The sequence below is a fragment of the Pinus tabuliformis genome, chromosome 3_1 (assembly GCF_031772625.1).
Source record: "Pinus tabuliformis cultivar Carrire ecotype Pingquan chromosome 3_1, CPIR1, whole genome shotgun sequence".
Classification (NCBI taxonomy): domain Eukaryota; kingdom Viridiplantae; phylum Streptophyta; class Pinopsida; order Pinales; family Pinaceae; genus Pinus; species Pinus tabuliformis.
The window spans coordinates 360,007,434-360,016,099 of NC_142301.1; positions in this window are offsets into that span (position 1 = coordinate 360,007,434).

The following is an 8,666-nucleotide window of genomic DNA, read 5'->3' on the forward strand; positions in this document are numbered from 1 at the left end:
TAAATTCGAATTCTATTCTCATAGCTACTTAAAATAGTTAAATTAAGATTATTTAACTTACTTAACTTAGAAAATTCGAGTTGGAAGTCTTTTGGAAGTCATGTATATGCTCTCCCTACTTTGTAGGAGTCTAGTGTGAGTTAATTGTAAGTTGTAAAATAGAAGACTCAGCTTCATGAGTCAGTTCAGTTAAATTAGTTCTCAAACTAATTGAGAGAACTAATAGTGAGTTAACAGTCATTGGTGACACTAATGAACTCCACCAGTGCTACTTTAGTTAACTTAATATTTACTCATTAGAAACTCATGCATGCCGATTATGAGAAAGACCCAGTTGAGACTAGTGTGCAGGGATAGTGTACTATTTGTTTTAGATTTTTCTGAGTTGCACTAATACTACATGCAATCAAGAACTGATCCTTGAGGGATTGCGCTATTTTTAGAGGCTTTATTTCCCTTTAAATACAAGCCATTCTCCATAGGAATTACACAATGGAATAGATACTTGGAGAGCTTGTGAAGAGGCTAAGATTTGGACTTGAGCTTGCTTATGAGTTGGAGATTGAATTTGCTGAGTGGTAGGATTGTCCTAGAGAGAATAAGAATTGTAATTTCACCTTGATTTTCCAGATTAATACAAAACAAATAGTGCGTCTTTCCCCAGATATTTATTATGTTATGTGCCTTTGATTCTATTCCTCTATTGATTATTGTTTTCTCAATGTTTATGGGCTTCTATTGTAAAGAGTAGAAGTAGATTCTTGTCTCTTTCTTTAATAAATTGCATTAGCTTGTGAATCTATAGGATTTTCTACAAAGAAGCCCTATTGAAAATGAAAGGGCTTTGAAGATTGGAATGCACCCTCTTAATGGGACCTGCATGTTGTGGGTGTTGCAAGTGGCTAAAATCGAACCCATCAAATCTGTGGAACTGCATTTAAGGGTGGATTATAATCTACTATCATCCAGGGAAGTGGGGGATTACTTGAGGGTCCACCCCCTCATGAGGTCTAGAACATCTCACACACACCTGTGAAAGGCTGGTACAATCTACTGCATCACCGAACCATCAATTGTATGATTCTCGATCATGCGATAATGAGCTAGAGCCAAGCACACAAAAATCAAAAAATTAAAATGGAAATGATGATTCCCTTTAATTGATATGAGGCACTAAACAATGATGAAAGTTAGAACCAAGGTACACCACCTCTAGACTACTCTCCTGGAATAAATGTGGTGAAGTCGATAGAAGAGGGCCCGCCAGAGGTGAGGCAATGAGGATTCCTCAACAAAGGCACAAGGGTCATAACAATGAGATTGATGGACTGACACCAGGAATGATGATGGAAGGATACTAGATGAGAGGCAAACTGGAAACTTCCCTTGTGAGAGCATGATATGCATGGTTGACCTGGCAGTGTCTGACTCAATTCTAGAGGGGATGGTCAATTACTCAAATAGAGGCTTTTCAAAGATAGATAAGTATACATGAAAGCCAAATATGAGCACAAAGGGATGAATGTGACACAAATATGGATGAAATATTGTAACAGGACTCAAGGGGACTCAAAACAGACACCATGGATGCTTGGGTGACTCATCTTTGGTGCTATGAACAAGGGTGGCTAATTTGTGCTACCACATGGACTCTAAATATCCTTGGTCTTGGCCATCCCAAGAGCCTCAGAGCCCTCTTGTACAATTTATTTACTTCCTTTGAATTCCTTTTTCACTTGCATCTCTTATTTATGCATTTACTATTCGTGCTTCTTTTGTTGTAGATCATATTGGTTAAATGATTGAAGTGAGTTGTTTTGCAGGTTATTTATAGAGTCACAAGCATGATGCATCCTTAGAAAAACTTTGAAAAATCATATTCATCCTTGACCTACTTGGATTGGTTTACTAGTTCACAAATCTAACATATCTGGAAGTCCCTTGTAGCAAAATAGTAGTAATTTTCTGCTATCTTTTAGAACGTGTTAATGAGATTCATTTGAGATTATTCCACATGTATTAAGTCATAAAAAAATTCAGGTTAATAAAAAAAACTACCCCATATCATTTTCAGTTGATTAGGTTAGGAATTTGGTAGCATAACTAGCTCACTAGTTCTTGAATTTCCGATTTTTAGAGTAAGTAATTTTCTACGATTTTTTAGCATGTGTTAACATGGGTATTTTGGAGCTTTTCCACATGGAATAAAGTCCTAGGTTATCCTACTTAATAAAATAAAAAAAGTATGCAACCATATCACAAAATAGAAGAAAAGATAGATCAACAACTTCAAAATCAACCTCTTCGAGGGAGCAACCTCCTTTACATTACACAAATGAACAATTCTTGAATGATATAAATGACAAGAACTCATTTCTATATATTGGAGTCTAAGGGGTCACAATATAATCAAAGCCGACATAACAATAATAATGTAAGGGCACAACAACAACAATAAGGGGCTACAATGACAATAATAATAATGGAATACACCAGTATTATAGGGACCTAACATGCCCCTCTCCTTCAGAAAAGTTTTTTTATCAATACTTGAGTAGTTATGGATGATTCTGTATAAAATTTTCATCCTCGCATGTGGAATATTCAGCGGGTAATTCTTCCACTTGATGAGATACTCTGAAATTGATCGATATTGTAGCTGTCGAGTTCTTATTTCTGTGACTGATTCAGGCTCCAATATGATTTTTCCTTCCTTGTCAAGTTATGGTAATATTTTTTGAACTGGGAACTTGTCACCTATAACCTTATTTAAGCATGAAACATGGAAAACTGGGTGCACTCGGGAAGCTGCAGGAAGCTCCAATTTGTATGCCATAGTACCAATCTTTTGCAACACCTTGTACATACCATAATACTTTGGTGACAATTTATTATCCTTCTTAGCTTGCTTGAGGGACATTTTTTTGTATGGTTGTAGCCATATAAATACCCAGTCACCTACATCAAAACTTCTTTCACTGCGATCTTGATATTCCTGTTGTTTAATTCTATTCTGCGCCAAAGTGAGGTTATCCTTTAAGATTTGGAGAAATTTTTGTTGATGCTCGATGTGTGTTATAGCACCATTTACCACTTTTGGTATATGTGATGCTTTGTTTATGGCCTAGGGCAAACCCTCCTCCCAGACTTGGTCCAAATATATAAAAAACAATGTTTTATTCCCTCTATGCTACTTTTCCCTGAGCTAAAAGCGTGTACATGCGGGTCAGTCAATACCCAACCCGCGTATATGTATTAAAACACTTAAAAAAATTAAATTTCCTTAATTTTGGGCGGAGTTCACGAGTTTTACCTGTTGATTACCTCCTATTGCCCGTGGCCCAATTATTTCCCAACAAAAAAAACTAATTGGGAGAGGTATAAATAGACCTCTATGGAAAGGCCTTAAGGAGGAAAGGAGATAGAGTTATTATACTGAGATTATCCCTGACCGAGTCCGATGAATCCCTGTGCCTCATGCAATTCCCCAAGCTTCAAGAAACCCTTGTTTCCTTGATTATAGATATCCTTCCTTTTGCTTGAGATATCACGGTGTTGGTGATGGAAGAAGATTGTTGAAGGCTTGGATAGGACGAATCTAGAGGACGGTTTTGCTTGGAGCCAGAGAAATACTCAGGTTAATTCTCTCCATGTTATTTATAGCTTACTGTAATAAAATAAATGTTGTCATGTTTCTGAAATTAACTATGTTTATGCATCAAATTATGTTTTAATTCATATATGAATGTTGTTTTGATATATGATTAATCATTTGTTTATATGATATAAAGTCAATTTTTTGAATGTGCTTTACTTCTATACTACTATGTATGTTCGAATTGAATGATTTTTAGGTTTGAAGAACATCGGGAGTTGCAGAGGGTCTGATCCCTGTGGAACCTACTCAAACGAAGGAAATCTGGGTATGGTCACTCTTACGTAGTTTGATAATATAAGCATCTTGCTTGAGCTGTATGAGTATTTCTTGTTGTAGTTTGCTTCTGCTCTATTGGGGTTCTAACTTAAAGCCCTAGGGTACTTTCACCCGAAATAGAATTGGCGACTCCATTGGGGATAAAAATATTGTTATTCCTGGTTTGGGTTGTTCATTCTCAATCAAGGCTCAGTCTTTGGTTTGCTTGTAGTTACAGTCTTATTTGGTCTACTAGACTCCCAGGCCTCAAGTTTGATCTTTTGGATCAGACTTTGTTTTTTATTTTTTCTTGCAAAGCTTTGTATACATTCTTTACTTTGTTTACAGTAGCATATACATGCTTGTTTCTGTAAAATGAACTCATGTATACGCTAGTTTCCTGTGTTAGGAGTGTGTGTGCATGCCTCTGTGTTTATACACAATCGTGTGTGCAAATTTTTGCATTGTTTTTTCAAATCTTTCAGCCCAGATAGATTTGTTGCCTGGTCTTTTCGGTCTCTGTGTGGTCAATTGCTACCTAAAGAATTTAATTATTCTACAAGATTATTGTTTCTAAGTCTCCTCCTCATTGAAAAGATTTGGCCTAGGTTTACTTCTTTAGTGAGTTTGTAATTTTTGTTTTTAGACACAAGACTTCTTGTTGAAGTTCTTGATTGTTCTGGTCATCCAGAACACAAGATTGTTTTCAGTTTCAGTGTCAAGCCTAGATTTCAAATCTACTTGCTTTTCTCTCCTTTGTTTTGTGGCCTCATAGCTTTTCTTGCTTTTTGAAAGTCTTTTTGATGAATTTGGAAGTATTTCTTTCTTGGCTTCTTGGTCAGTTTGTCAAACTCTTTGCTGTTATTTGGTTCGTTTTGTACAAGTTGAAGTCTTTTTGCTCAAGTTTTCGTTCATTTTCGAGTTTATAACTTGTAAAGACTCCTTGTGCTTTATTTTTTTCAAATTTTTGAGTTTTAGTAGCATTTTGGTGATTTTAAAAATTTGTTTTGTTGGCTTCTTTAAAAAAGAAAATATCTCAATTTTTTTTTTTTTTTTTTTTTTTTCTTTTGCCAAGTTTGGTTTATGGTTTCTTTTTGTTGTTGAAAGTGAATTGCGATATTTTACAATTTTTCCTCCTTGTTTGGAGAGAATTTTGTGTTCAAAATTTGTATCCTCTTTAGTACTTAAGTTGGCTCATTGTTAGTTATAAACAATTTCTTTTGCTTTTTGAGTGTTATTTAAGAACTTGCATCTCCATTATATCTTGCATTAGGGTAGTTTGCATTGTTAAAGCATTCATAGTGTTTTAGTTTTTGGGTGTGTGAAGTGTGTTTCAAGAAAATAAGAGAAAAGGTACTTTGCTTTGTAGAAGTTTCATAGAACTTGTATAGAGATCTCTTTTCATCGAAGAAAAAATGATTGCATTCATGTTGTTAGTTTTTCATTGATTTCTGTTGCGTCATACAAACATCATTGGTTTCAATCCCATCTTTACCCTTGGCTTAAAGAACATCCTTTAAAATCAAGCAATTAATTAAAATAAACTAGAACTTTTATGTTCTCATTAGAATACACCAACAAGTTTAGGTTTATTAGGGCTTTGGATTAGGCAAGAGGAGAGTTAACTCTCCAAGGCCACTCTTAATTACAAAACATAGAATTTTGATTAATGAGTGAAATCCAATAGCGTTAGGGAGACCAGGAAATCTTTGTAACTGGGAGTAAAGCACGAGGGAGAGTGAAGATAAGGACAAGAGATACCCCCTCTCTTACTTATCGGATCCCGCCTCACGATTGTTCCTCCCGGCTTCTGATACGAGTTGGTGACCATAGTTGCCTATCCTGGGGCTCACACAGGTGGCTGCGAAGGGGAATTCCATGGCACCTCAGGCTGACGTTGTATCACATTCAGCAATACTTCTGGAGGGTACCCTTGCGAAGATTGGGTGCTTGCACTAGCAAAGGCTGCTGTCTGGAGGTCAATGTAACTGCCTCTGATACCTTCACTAGTAGGCCTGGGGCATTATTAGCCCAGTCTATTTTCGGAAGGCCCTTGTTATTAACTTTCTTGTATTTTGGTGTCTGGTCCTAATCACCCGGAGTGGAAATAATCGAGAGTTTTTTTATTGCTGATATCTTTAGGGACTTTTAAGTGAGTTTTATTTGCTCCTAGTCAGCCTAGCTTTATAATTTTTTGAGTCTTTAAGTAGATATTATAAATAATTCAATGTGGCTGATCGACCATCTCGACGGTCTAGGAGACTTCGTGGGCTATCACCTATGAGGCCTAAGCCTCCCCTTAGGCAGCAGGCGCATCAGATATTGATCCTCTGCTTGGGGTCATTAATTCACAAGATAGACTTGGCACCAGTAGAGAGTTAGAGAGGAACACACCAGTTCTTTCTCGAGTACTTTTTCAGTCGGAAGATAATATCGAAGTTGAAGAGCTTTCAAAGTTGTTTGTGGCTCTGAATTATCCTCTTCCTCCTGATCATCCAGATGTTCTATTGTACGTCAGAACCCTGACTCATAGGCCTTTGAGCCCAGGTTTACACCCATCTATTCCTTCGATGACCACTGCTGGAAGCATGGCATCTACGACGAGTGTTGAGAGTATGTAGACTCCCATATTTGTACAAGGAGGAGGAACTATTTCCATCCCTTCTGTTACTCCCAGCACGACAATATTTGGGTCTACTTCCATTCCGTCAACGAGTGGAAGATCTCAGGCTACTGCATCCGGTTTTGGATTTATCCCTTATGGAATGTCATCTCACATGATTCATTCAGTTCCTTTGAACATATCATCGACCACCTCTACATCCATGATGAGTAGATCAACTTCTTTCCAAGGTTTCCCTTTTGGAAGTGGTCATATACCACACTCCAATACAATAGTAGGGTCAATTCCTTTTTCTTTTACAGGTCAAGGTAAGAACCCATTTCAAAGTTAGACAAACCCTGTTGTTAGTGGGATAGGAGCTAGGAATCAATTTTTCGACCAACAAGGGAACATGTTGTATTCTTGAGTTAAATCGTTTCAGAATTTTCCACCCTTTTCTAACGCATGGAATCCTTATCAGGGGCTATCAGCTCCTTTTAACACTTAACTTCACTGGTTAAGGTGGATTTTCGGCAGGAGTTGGTCAAAGGAGCACCTTTTGGTTCTGTAGGCTCTACAAGTTACTTCGGGCAACTTGGTGTTTTTCAAAATCCAGGTCATTCTTTTGAGACGTTTGGGAACCCCGCCCGCGCTGGATGGAATTTCCAAGGTTCGCCACGACTCCCTTTTCTGGCCATGCTGAACTTGACAAACTTAACTAAACTGACAAATGATCCGATTTGGTACAATCTGGCTTGGCCTCCGGTCCCAACTAAACTTCCCTCGGATATCCCAAATTCGAAGGGAAGAGTGGTGAAGATCTGGGAGACCACGTAACCACATTTCACTTATGGTGCTCATCCAACTCACTGATAGATGATTCAATCAGGTTGAGGTTATTTCAGTGCACCCTAACTAGAAATGTGGCCAAATGGTATATAGAGTTGCCAGGGGGCACCTATATTTATTTATGTGATTTGGCTAATGTATTTTTGAACCATTTTCAGTTGCCTATCCAATATGAAGCCGGAACTGAACTTCTGGCTAACTTTCAGCAAGACACCGCAACCCACATTTCGGATCACATACAAGAATGGAGGAGTAGGAAAATACTTATCAAAGCTGAGATCCCACCAGATTTCCTTCTCGAATGGTTTCTCAAATCATTACAACCTAATATCTCAAATGATGTGTCTCTCTCCGGTGTTTATACAAAAGAGCAAGCCATTTTTAGAGCCCAACAATTGGAACTGATATATTCTTAGTCTGGGGTTCTTCAGAAAATTCTACCTGATGCTCCTAGATGCAAGGCCGATTTAGCCAAACCAAAACTAGGTCCCCATGCCAATGGTATAGTCAGATCGATTGATGTTAACACAGCAAACCTATTGGAACAATTACAACAGTTGTCTCTACAAACTACTTCTTCTACCCAGGTAGCATCGTCTGTACCTACACCTTCCCAACCTACCTCTATAAACATCGTCCAGACCACTAACCCCAAAGGAAATCAAAAATCCGATGGGAAGAGGAAAGGATGAGGTAAGAAGAAGAACTAGGAAGGGAAAGGCAATGCAAACAAACCCGGCAATGATGCCAGAGAGGGTAGGAAAGAGTCCAAGAAAAAGGTAAAATTTCCATGCAAGTTATGCAATGGAGATCATCTGACTCACCTCTACCCTAAGATGCAAGACGCTCAACGCTTATTAGTACAACAAGGGTTCTCTATCTCCCAAGCTATTCTGACTAACCCTTTTCCCCAAGGGCAACAATTACTTGCTAACGCAAATTCTAATGTTGGTACCTCCACTGGGGGAAACTAGGAAGGGGAAAATTCATCAAATGTTTATATGATGAGCTCTCATATCGACGTCGCTACGCAAGCATGTGATTATGGTGAATCAAAAACATCTAAGGCTAAATATGTTCCCGAAGCCACAAAACCACTTCATATTGAGTGGCCCTCTGTTGAGTCTATACCTCAGATACCAAAAGGCTCCGCAAAGCGCTCGACTATTAACCCTAATGCTAGGGCAGCCCAGAACTACTCGATTGTAGAAGATCTGGCTCAAAGTCCTTGTGCTATGTCAGCATTGGAGGTACTCCAGTTGTGCCCTGCTCAGAGAAGTGCTTTGCTTTTGGCAATCGGTG